At 34.4% G+C, this 13,369-nt stretch overlaps 1 pseudogene; it reads left to right on the plus strand.

Moving 5' to 3' along the window:
• Nucleotides 1-726: 726 nt before the first annotated feature.
• LOC139864309 (probable tRNA N6-adenosine threonylcarbamoyltransferase, mitochondrial) lies at nucleotides 727-5,442 on the plus strand (annotated as a pseudogene).
• The last annotated feature ends 7,927 nt before the right edge of the window (nucleotides 5,443-13,369 follow it).

Raw genomic sequence — 13,369 nt, forward strand, 5'->3', positions numbered from 1 at the left:
CAGATTGACTTAATCTGCGTGCAGATTCAATTTATTTTGTGTGCAGATTGATCGAACAGATAGAATCAACATATGAACTTTAATCTATGTACAGATTGAACTCAATCTGTGTACAGATTGAACTCAATCTGTACACAGATTGAGTTCATCTACCAAATTCACCTACTCAATCTAATGTGCAGATTCTTAAATCAATCGAATTAATGTTTGAAATTGATGTTACCTTGTTCCAATAGCAGCGACTAGAAGATTTTGTGAAGGAATCAAGGTCTGAAAACAACTTAATCGTAAAAATCAAAGTTGCAGTTCATCTTCATCATTCGTTCGCTGTTCATCATGAAATGAAGAAATTGCTGATGATTTGGAGTGTAATCCTTCAAGGAAGTTGAGAATCGGTGCCTAAGAATTTTGTTTCAATCGATTTTAACTTTCAATTTAATTGTTTGTGATGAAACCCTAAAATCACGTACTGGTTCGCTGGGTTCTCTCCTATGGAGAGTTCTCTCAGGATCCCTTCACTATATATATATATATATATATATATATATATATATATATATATATATATATATATATATATATGAATTTGATAGCCCAACAGTGTTATACAATCAACTTCCCTTATTATAAGCCCAGCCCAATTACAAAAACCAGTATCTCAGTACTCTCTCAGTCTCACTCTCACAGATTTCGATCATCATACAGGGACGAGATGAAAATAGGCAAATGGCATGGTTAGCCCTGGCTATTTCGTCTACAATTTCATTACTAAATCTATCACATCAGTACATCACTATCATACAGTCAGATTTTTTAGAACGTCTTCGTCAAATTTAAGACTTAAAAACTCTATGTATCCTCGCATATCATTCAAATCATGTATTGCATCAATTAATTTTACGTCTGCTGTTTCTAATTGCTCGAAAATCCTAGGTTTGAAGAACGTCGTTAACGATAATTCGATTGTTTTGGAATCGAGACTAGTAATGATGATACTGCGGCAGCTGTTGTAAGTAAATCAGTTTATACATACAAACACGCACGCAGTTGCTGGTTTTATGAAATTGATATACCTAAATTGTGAAGTGTTATTTATTTGTTTAAGTTTATTTTATTTTGTTTTGTTTTTGGTTAGAGGTGATGGTGAAATTTTTAGTCAAGTTATATCTTATCAGATAAAATGTATATATGTAATGCGTCATAATGGTACAAATGTTGTTGACCGTTACTTAATTTTGTTATTAGAATTTTAGAGATATAGTGAGATATAGTAAGTTATACTCCGTATTGTTTACTAGTGTTAATGTTATATTTGAAAGTCCAGAAATTGTATAATGTGAATTTTATCTTCTTAGGTTGAATGTGTATGTATATATTGATTGATTTAGATCAGGAGGATTACGTAAAACTGTGGAATAAAAAAAGTATTTGGCCGCTTGAGGGCGGAGATCATACTAGCTGCAGAGATAGTCATAGTCATATTATCCTGTTTTCGATACTTAATGACTCCTGAGGAGATTCATTGATTTCTAAGATAGTTGTGGGATATATGATTTTCATGTTCCCTACGTGCCAGTTATTATGATGTGTTAATAAATAAATACAAATTTAAGCAATAAATCTACTGTATATAAAAGAATTATCATAAGTGAACTTGGAAAATCCAATGCCTAAGCAAATCATGATGTGATGATGATATGTGACCCTGCCGTCATGCTGCTTAGTGACATGTCCTATATTTCAAATTCTCAATATATTGGTTCTTTGTGCCACATTTATTGCAACATGAACCCTGCAAATGGACATAATTTTCATGAATTGCAGAGTGTTTTGTATCTTCGTTTACTTTTTATATCTATTTGTATTGTATGTTCGTCAATGCAGATCTACTTGCACAGTATGGAGGAGTAGCTCCTAAAATGGCAGAAGAAGCTAATTTTAAAGTGATTGATCAGGTATAATAACATTTACTAAAATGGCAGAAGAAGCTAATATATTCCATATTTCAAGTATAAAGAATTATATATAAATTAACAATGATGGACATTTTCTAATATAGATTTAGACGTCAACGGTCAACACCGTAAACTGTTAATGATGTGAATGATTGTAACATATGTTTTACAATTTTATGCTTTTAGGAAGTACATGATACACTTGATAATACTAACTTAACTGGAACGGATCTTTCTGCAGTTGCAGTTACTATTGGTCCTGGGCTAAGCATGTCTACGAGTTTTTTATTTTATTAACAACTGTTGTCATAGAATGGGGTTACATCATTCAATTATTTACCAATGCAGCACTATCTGTATTGGTTAGATAATATATGGTTCTTGCTGATTAGATTTTTCTTTTTACTTTGTAACCACAATAAACTGATTTTTTATGGAAGCGGCATGTTGCATATGTGAGCATCATATATTCCTAAATCATAATGATAGTTGTTGTATATAAATATTTGAGATTGCTACTCCGGGAGTTGTTGGTAGTGTCATATTTAATCGCAAGTCTCGTTTTCATTTTATTTTCTCATTTCTTCCTTTTTTGGTGGAATTATATTTGTATAACTTAGTCAAGCTCATGATACTTTTGAAATGTTTTTGTAGTTGGTGTGCAGAAAGCTTGGAAAATTGATGCTGCTTACCAGTTACCATACGTTGGTGTGCATCACATGGAAGCTTATGCTTTAGTAGCGAGGTATAGTGTATAACGAAAGTTCTAAAGATGTTGGTGGGTTCTATAAATATAACTGTATGCAACCCAAATAACTTAAACTTTTTCATAGGTTCTGATAGCTATAAATTAATTGCTACATTTTTTACGTCAAGGATTAGACTGCTTATTCAGTCGATCAATAGGTGATTTGACTGAAAGTTGAGATTTTTTGGTGGGTCACATTATCTATCTTTTTAGTTTTCCACTACTTTTCTTGCAATCTCTTGGCGAAGTAGATGAGTAGTATGATAGTTGTAATCAAAATGGTAGTCTGGATTGGCTTGTTTTAGAAAACAAAACAGAATAACATGGATAAAAGTGACATACAAATTGACCCTTGTTGTCTACTGATCCAATAATTACATGTTTGCCACTTCTGAAGTAACTTAGCTTTTTTACTTGAATAATTTTGGCTGTTCCACTTTAACCACTACGATTCCCCACTCACTCTGATAATTTGATAATTCTGTTAGTTTCAAGTCAAATAGTTTGCTCAATTCTTCTACAAATCTATAAATTAGATGTCTTTTTACTTCTGAAAGTGAAACATGCTCATCATTTTCTTCTTAAAACTTGGCAATACTTTGTATTGCCTCTTTATTGAAAGTTAAATCTGGTGTCTTTATAGTTAACAACTAATTGGCCCCATCAATCAATGTTGTTCCCATATTGTGTAATCAAATCATATGTAATATTTAATTTATGAGCTTGACATGCTTGTGATTCTTGTGGGGTGCACTAAAAGTACATTAACTTATTTATCCTTCTAGATTATGTGACAGAGTTTGCAGGTCCCTTTCATGGCTCTACTTATCATCAGCGTTAGTTTTGTGAAGTTAGGTTGCTAACTAAAAACCATTCCCAGTTGAGTTATACCAGTTACTCAAATGTCTCAGTCTAATGTTTGGATATTAAGACCAAAGAGAAATAAAAAATAAGTTTACTACGGGGATAAAGAAGTATATGCTACTAGTGTTCAAGCAATTGAGACTTGCTACTTGCACAACATTTATATCAGATTTCCACACTACTTACTATTACTTCACTTGGTACGCAACTAAGAAACAAGTTGTACTACTTAAATTGCTACAACAGTTAACTAAGGTGGAATATATACTTTTCTTAGCCTTAACCATCCCAATAGCCTAGTGAGGTCTCATGTACACTAGCACATATCTTGGGTGGCCAGGGAAAGGGTAGAAAATGATCACAGGATAACCCGGTTAGGCCTTGTACATATGAGTAAAAATACTCATCATCCACGGATAGCTTGAACATGGAAAACCTTATCCGTTTATTCTTATCCTAACCTTGAGATCACTGTGTCATTGTATTGTGAGGGTTCCCTTGGATATCAAATATGTGTCAGTCTTTTGAATTAAGTTGTCAAATATGATGTAACATATTGGCATAAAAATATTACTTATCAGGGGCTATTCTCAAGCGTGATCACTTCTTAGGAGGACATAACCTTATAGTTCTTGCACGTGATCTTGGTCATTAGTCATTACTTACAACTTGGGACAACTATTGATGATGCAATTGGTGAGGCATATGACAAGACTGCAAAGTGGCATGCCCTAGGTATGAGAAGGAACGGGCCTGTCATAGAGGAGCTTGCTCGACGGCGTGATGCTAGTTCTCTAAAATTCTCTGCAAGTCATGTTTGAGTGGAACATGTATGGTATGAACATAGATTTCTTAGGATATACATTCATAAATGTGTAATCTTTGTTGATTCAGGTTCTAATGAAACAACATAAAGACTGCAACTTCTCATACGCTGGTCCCTGGGTGGTTAAACAGCTGTCCAAAAAACAAAAAAACAAAAAAAAAGACACAAGTGAAGCTTGCGATCAAATCCAAACATATGTATGAAATATTTATCTTACAATTTCTCATAATGTTATTGAATTGTGAATCAGTTTTCTATGTTTCTCTTTCATCTGTCCATGAATCATCATTCAATTAAATTTTTTTTACAAAGATGCTAGGATTCCCTTCTCTTCTGCAAGTATTGAAGATCAAAAACTAAGAGCTGCCTCTTTTCAGGTGAGTATGAATCGTATGATGCAGTCAGCATTGGAAAAACTTAAATGTCTGCATATTTTATATGCTAATGATTGCTACCTTTCTCCATTTACATTTCATGTAGAGGGTTGCGATATCGCATCTTGAAGAAAAGTGTGAACGGGCTATCCAATGGGTATTGGAGATTGAGCCTTCAGTAAAACATTTGGTATTCTTTTGTGGTTATATATTTTGTCAGATTATTTGGTTAAAATTTACCCACAACTAATATATGTATTATGTTAACATTGAGGTGGAGCTCAACTGGTAGCGGTCTGTCTCTCTTAGCGAGAGGTTAACATTGCACTCAATGTCATCCCTGAAGTATCCACCCAGGTCGCCTTTCGCTAAGTGCGGAGGCAGCGGGGAGGGAGGTTTTACCGGCTATGCCATCGGATTGGTCCGAGTTTCCTCCAGGACAGTAGTTGGGGGCGGGTTTTGCAACTACGGGAGATGAACGCGTGGGTGGTTTAGCCCCTCCTGGCTAATCCCAAACTGATGTTCAAAAATAATAATGTATTATGTTACGGTTCTTAGTTTGGTTGTTTAGTATGTGACATTAAACCGTATCATTGGTCTTGCTTTCTGTATATCGTCTCAGGAGGTGTTTGGTATGTGAGAGCTCAGCTCCACGAGGCTGTTGCACGATATTAACTTCCCCATGAGCTTGGTAGCTATATAGGTTTAGCATGATAGTAATTTACATAGCACACCCAATTTTAGTTGGCATTTGTATGTTTGTGATCGTTTCTACTTTTTAGTGGGCATTTGTGTGCTTGTGATCGTTCCTGTTTAAAGCTTGTTAAGGGGGGCACGTTAAGAAGGGTTATCTTCCTTTCTCATAAGTTATGCGTCCGATTTATAAAATAGACTCATTTACTGTTAAAATACAATACAAATTTAGAATAATATGGAATTTATAAATATGTATGAAAAAATATCTAGATATTATGTATAAGAAAATATCTAGATATTAATATGTAAAAGAAATATCTAAATATTTATATGTAGAAAAATCTAGATAATATAGATATTTGTATGTGAGAAATATCTAGATATTTATTCATGGAAATATCTAGTGTGTAGAAACTTCCATGGACAAGTATAAGTATGGGTGAGGAGTTTCATTTGTAATCAAGTTGTGAAAAGAGTGAGTTGAGAAGTTGAGAAGAAGTAAGAAGTGAGAAGAGTGTGAGTAGAGAAGAAAAGCTTGTAAGTAAGTAATATTGTAATTGTATTTTGTATTAATAAAAGTGTTCTTTGTTAAGTTTTTCGGTCAAGCCTTAGTTTGTGTTTAAGTTCTTAGTGCACTTGTGTTGTTCTTATTATATGGTCGGCTCTGCCGCCTAAGTGATACATGGTCGGTTATACCGCCTAAATGATATATGGTCGACACTGTCGCCTAAGTACTATTGTGCACTAAGAATTCATAAAATTAAAGGCTAATCAACGTCAAAGTGTTGGTGTAGTGAGTCTAGTATAGTCTAGATCCTCTATAGTGGGTGTGTTGGGCTCGTCGAAGCTTCCAACAATTGGTATCAGAGCGGGTCGTTCAGGACCATTGCTAATGGAGGTACTCATCGGTAAACGTTGGACGTTTACATCGTCTTGTTAACACCAAGGCCCTAAGGGAGATTCTGTCAGAGCACACTTAAGAACTGTGAAAGCTCATCGGTCAGGGACCAAGCTTGTTGGAGGTCATGATGGCAGATCTTGCAAGTACGAGCAGTGGAATCAAGAGTCTCAATAACCACAACTATGGTTATTGGCGGACTTGCATAGAATCCTACCTACAAGGACAGAATTTATGGGAAATAGTTGCTGGCAGTGACACAACGCCTCCACCGAAAGAAAATGCTGAAACCTTGAGAAAATGGAACATCAAGGCCGGGAAGGCTTTATTTATATTGAAGACTACAATCGAGGAGGATCTATTGGAGCACATCCGTGACGAGAAAACACCAAAGGCAGCTTGGGAAACTTTTGAAAAATTATTTTCAAAGAAGAATGAAGCACGCCTCCAGCTCTTGGAAAATGAGCTCGCGGGTATCTCACAAGGAAGTCTGTCTATTTCTCAGTATTTCACCAAGGTGAAATCTATTTGCCGTGAGATATCTCAACTTGCTCCTGAAGAGAAAGTGATTGATGCAAGGATGAAGAGAATTATCATCCATGGCTTAAGGTCTGAGTATAATGGATTTATAGCCGCTGTGAGAGGATGGCTTACTCAACCATCATTAATAGAGTTGGAGAATTTACTGGCTAACCAAGAGGCATTAGCCAAGCAGATGAATGAAGTAACCATAAAAGACGGAGAAGATGCACTCTTCACCAATAAGAAGAAAGCAATATCTCGAAGACAAGAGGCGATGAAAGAAAGTAAGACATATGGTGGAAGGGTCACCCAAAATCAAAAGGCAACGCTTCAGGGGGAGCTCAACAAGGAAGAAGAGATCATCGCCAACAATACGGGGAAAATGATAAGAGAAAGAATGGTGAATGCTTCAATTGTGGCAAGAAGGGTCATTTTGCTCGAGATTGTAGATTCCCCAGAAGGCGAACTTTCGAAGGAAATGTGGCCGTCACAAGAGATGAGAAGAAAGAGGTCACATTCTAAGCAACCATTAATGAGGAAACATGGGATGCAGAAGTTGGACTGTCTGTTGAAGCTGACATAGATGATCAAGCTCTTACAACAACTTTAAAGTCAAAAATAAACTACAAAGATGATTGGATCATCGATTATGGGTGCTCAAATCATATGACCAACGATGGGACGAAGCTGCAAGAAATAGAGGATTACAAAGAAAAGAGAGTCGTGTTGACAGCCAACAATTCAAGGTTGTCTATTTCTCACACTAATGAAGGCGACTCTCATAAGTCCAACTTGAGAAGATGTGTGTTGTCCCTGGCCTAAAGAAGAATTTACTATCAGTACCACAATTGACAGCAGAAGGGAATTATGTGCTCTTTGGACCAGAAGATGTGTCCGTATTCAAGAGAGTGAAGGTGGTTGGCAATCCAATTATGCAAGGAAGAAGAATAGAGTCGGTCTATGTATTATCTGCTGAAACAGCTTACGTGGATAAGACTCGAAAGAATGAGACCGCTGATCTGTGGCATGAACGTCTTGGGCATGTGGGCTACAATAAGTTAAAGGAGATGATGGTGAAATGCATAGTAAATGGGCTTCCTCAAATTGATATCCAAACAGATACAATATGTGCTGGATGTCAATTTGGCAAAGCTCACCAATTGCCATTCAAGGAGTCAGCGCATCAGTCCAAGACACCACTAGAGCTCATACACTCAGATGTCTTCGGCCCAGTGAAACAAACATCACTTGGAGGCATGAAGTATATGGTGACATTCATTGATGACTTCTCAAGGTATGTGTGGGTTTACTTCATGAAAGAAAAGTCGGAGACTTTTCTGAAGTTTAAAGAGTTCATGACTAAGGTAGAAAGTGAGCTCAATTATAAGATTCGATGCTTACGCACAGATAATGGAGGAGAATATTTATCAATCGAGTTCAATATCTATCTTGAGAAGCACAAGATTAGAAGACAATTAACTTGTCCCAATACTCCACAACAGAATGGAGTCGCAGAACGCAAGAATCGTCACCTTGCCGAAACTTGTAGAAGTATGCTTCATGGTAAGAATGTGCCAGGAAGATTTTGGGCTGAATGTATGAGAACGGCATCATATGTGATAAATAGGCTTTCACAAACAAAGTTGGGGTATATTTCACCGTATGAAAGATTATGGAAGATCAAGCCAACCGTCAATCATCTCAAGGTTTTTGGATGTGTATGCTATGTCTTCGTACCAGATCATCTACGAAGCAAATTTGATAAGAAGGCAATCCGATGCATTTTTGTCGGTTATGATGAATCAAGAAAAGGATGGAGATATTGTGATCCAAATACTGGAAAGTGCCATACTTCAAGAAATGTGGTATTTGATGAAGCTTCTTCATGGTGGTCACCACAAAAGATAGAGCTTCCAGAATCTCATAAATTAGAAGAAGTCCCAGAAGAAAGAGAAGAACGTGAAGAGCACGTATTGGATCCAACTAAAGAAGGAGAAGGGTCGTACTCTAAGGAAAAGAGTCTATGGAAAACTGGTGTACATCAATCTATATCCGAGGAGGTTCGTCCAAGCCAAAAGGAAGTCGAGGAGCATGCACAAGAATTAAGGAGATCAACAAGGCCGAGACAACCTAATCCAAGGTATGTCAATGTTGCTCATGTGGAAGAATCAATACCTATTGAGCCTTCCACTTATGAAGAAGCAGCACAAAGTCGAGAGTGGCAGAAAGCGATGAAAGAAGAAATCGATGCACTTAGAGAAAATCAGACATGGGATTTAGTTCCAAAGCCGAAAGATGTGAAACTAATATCTTATAAATGGGTTTACAAGGTAAAGACTCGATCAGATGGATCCATTGAAAGGTATAAAGCTCGACTTGTTGCTAGAGGTTTTTCTCAACAATATGGTCTGGATTATGAAGAAACGTTTAGTCCATTGGCGAAGATCACAACAATTCGAGCTCTACTAGCTTTAGCCGCTAGCAAATCTTGAAAGTTGTGCAGATGGATGTCAAGAACGCTTTCTTACATGGAGAACTTGACAAAGACATTTATATGGAGCAACCAAGAGGCTTTGAGAACAAGTTCCATCCTGACCATGTCTGCAAATTAAAGAAAGCACTATACGGCTTGAAGCAGGCTCCAAGAGCTTGGTACGGGAAGATTGGCGAGTTCTTGGTACAAAGTGGTTTCACAGTTTGAAAGGACTCGTCCTAATCCATCCGGACGAAGTCCGTATCGATTATAAATGATTCACAACAGTTGATTACATCGCGAGGTACTTGACCTCTATATGATACATTTTACAAACATTGCATTCGTTTTGAAATGACAATCTTTCATTACATCTAAAGTTGACAGACATGCATACCATTACATAATATATCCAACTATAATTGACTTAATAATGATCTTGATAAACTCAACGACTCGAATGCAACGTCTTTTGAAATATGTCATGAATGACTCCAAGTAATATCTTTAAAATGATCAAATGCACAGCGGAAGATTTTCTTCGTACCTGAGAATAAACATGCTTTCAAGTGTCAACCAAAAGGTTGGTGAGTTCATTAGTTTAGCATAAATAATCATTTCATAATTTTAATAGACCACAAGATTTCATATTTCCATTTCTCATAAACATACGTCCCATGCATAGAGACAAAAATATCATTCATATGGATTGAACACCTGGTAACCGACATTCACAATATATATATATATAAGAATATCCCCATCATTCCGGGATCCTCCTTCGGACATGATATAAATTTTGAAGTACTAAAGCATCCGGTACTTTGGATGGGACTTGTTGGGCCCGATAGATCTATCTTTAGGATTCGCGTCAATTAGGGTGTCTGTTCCCTAATTCTTAGATTACCAGACTAAAAAGGGGCATATTCGATTTCGATCATTCAACCATATAATGTAGTTTCGATTACTTGTGTCTATTTCGTAAAACAGTTATAAAAACAGCGCATGTATTCTCAGTCCCAAAAATATATATTGCAAAAGCATTTAAAAAGGGAGTAATGAAACTCACCTAATGTATTTTGTAGTAAAAATACATATAACGACATTAAACAACCGAACAATGCAGGGTTGGCCTCGGATTCATGAACCTCATGAAATAAGCCTTAAAAATAATAATGACCATGCACAGGCTCGAACCCGCAACCTCTCGCTTAAACATAACACCCTTGACCATGCTTCTGTCCTTACATTTTTGATTTATTACTACTCCAGGTCCTTATAAATTACATCCCCTGTTTACTTCTTCCTTTCCAAAAAAAAATATATATAAACACGCTCCAGCCTGGTTTCGAACTCAAGACCCTTCGTTTAAACACCCCATACTCTAACCAATGATCTGCTAATACTTTTCGGTTTTAACTCACGGCGTAATCTATATAACCCGTTTACTTGGCCCAACAGAAAATAGATTTCGGCCCAACATACTTAATTATGTTTGAAGCCCAAAACACAATTTTTTAAAAAAAAATCCCAATCACCAAAATAACAAGTTTATAGAACAATATGGTAGTGTGTAGGTCCACTTTTCAAATCAGTTAACCACGATCTCTATTTTTTTTTTTTTTTTTTTAACCGCCGGCTAAAAAGAAGAATAAGGAGCATGCACTAGGAATCCACTTGGTGTTATTTAAATCGACATGCCAAAAAAGTGTGGGGTTCATTTGGGATTAAATAATTACACAAACATCATAGGTACTCTTAATTGGAACGTACCTTTTTTTTTTTTTTTTTTGTGATCAAATCAGTCGGCCACTAGGAAAAGAAGAGGACACAAGCTCTTAAAAAAATCCTCGACTTCATACACAACACATCTTTCATGTTTATTATCTTTATCATATTAATGGTTGTCTTCTCGAACTAACCAGTTATAGTAGCAATTCTTCTTGTTATATTCGACATAACAGAAGTAACGAACCCAGCATGTTTAGCAGTAGCATCGTCATGGATTTGATGATTTTTGTCTCGGGTTCGATTAAACAGAAAAACAGCAATAACGTAGATGGTTTAAATGGTGTGTTGGTGATGAAGGTGACGGTTGTGGGTGATTCGAAGGTGATCATGGTTTTGAGGTGATGTTCATGTGGGTGAAGGTAATCGTGAAGGTGGCGGTTCAAGAAAACAAAAGCAAGCAAGATAAGTTAATTGTTTAGTGATTGTAACAGCAGAAGATCGAGCCAAATCAATTGTATATATGTGGGTGTTGTTGAGCAAGAGAAGAGAAGTTGTTGGTTTCTCTTCGATTAAAATGGCTGTAAAGAAAACAGTTATATGGGTGTCGGTTATGGTGATGGAATTTAAGTGATGGAGAGTGGTTTGGTGAGGATTTGAAACAGAAACAAGCAGTGGCGACAATAAGGGTAGCAGCTGAAATCACTGATTTTTGGTTGGTGGTTTTGTGTTAACAAGAAGACAATGAAGAAGAGAAAATAACTCAAGAATAGAGGTCATAGGAGTTTTCTTTACTTTTCTGTTTTCAATTTTGATAAGATAAAAGCTGTAAAGGGTTCTTGGGGTTGATAAATGATATTGTAAGGTCATTTGATATAACTTACAGCTGGAATCGATTTGGTTTTGTAACATAATTGAATCGACAAACAAAGTTCACTCAGGCAGGAATAAAAAAAAATAAAACAACTAAAGTATTTGTGAATTGATTGATAACAGATTTTGGATGTTAATGGGATACAAAGTCGTGATTTGTACTAAGCATACATCATCTACAGTTTGGATGGAAACAAGAAACTGCTTCATATTTATTTTATTGATTTAAAGTTTATATAATAAATACTAAATAATAAATCTATTAGTAATAATAATATAATAAATCATAACTATATAAAAAAAATGATAATAATCATTTTAGGTATAAAATGTATTATTTCCTTACAATAACCATAATAGAAATTTTAATAAATTTAATAGCAATTTAAAATAATGATAATAATAATAAATGTGATATTAATATTATTAATGATACTAATAATAATATTAGTTATAATAGTCTTAATATTGATAATAATAATATTACTAATAATAACAACATATCAATTTCATATATATGTTTATGTATATATATTATACAAAGAACATAATACTAATAATTATATTAATATTCAATATTAATTTTATTAATAATAATGTATATAATAATAATAGAATTAATAACAATAATAATAATAATAATAATAATATCAACAATATTAATAATAAAACTAATATTAATCATGATAACAAATCATATTTAAATAACAACTAAATAATAATTTTAATCACTCTTATATTTATATTTAAGCATTTATTTTGATAATCATAATCTTAAATTTATTACAATTTTATATTTAACATTTGTTAATAATGATATTAATAATGAAAGTAGTAATAATATAGTTTGTCATTACTATTATATCTTTACCTTATTGTTACGTCATTTATTATATATGTAAATATGAATACCTTAATAATGTTTTATATCTGTATAATTATTAGATATCTATTCATTATATTATTTCATAATAGAAATAGATATTATAAAGTTCAACACATAATATTTATATCTTTTACACACACATATATATATATATATATATATATATATATATATATATATATATATATATATATATATATATATATATATATATATATATATATATATATACACACATAAATGTTCGTGAATCGTCGAGCATGGTTAAAGGGTATTTGGTTATATGAATATAGATTTCAAAACTTTCGAGACTCAATATTACAGATTTTGCTTATCGTGTCGGAAATATATAAAGATTAAGTTTAAATTTGGTCGGAAATTCCCGGGTCATCACAGTACCTACCCGTTAAAGAAATTTCGTCCCGAAATTTGAGTGAGGTGGTCATGACTAACAATAAAATGTTTTCATGACAGATATGAGTTGATAAATTGAGTTTTTTTATCATCATTGAGTAATATGGATAAA

This window comes from Rutidosis leptorrhynchoides, chromosome 8, assembly GCF_046630445.1.
Source record: "Rutidosis leptorrhynchoides isolate AG116_Rl617_1_P2 chromosome 8, CSIRO_AGI_Rlap_v1, whole genome shotgun sequence".
NCBI classification, from domain to species: Eukaryota; Viridiplantae; Streptophyta; class Magnoliopsida; order Asterales; family Asteraceae; genus Rutidosis; species Rutidosis leptorrhynchoides.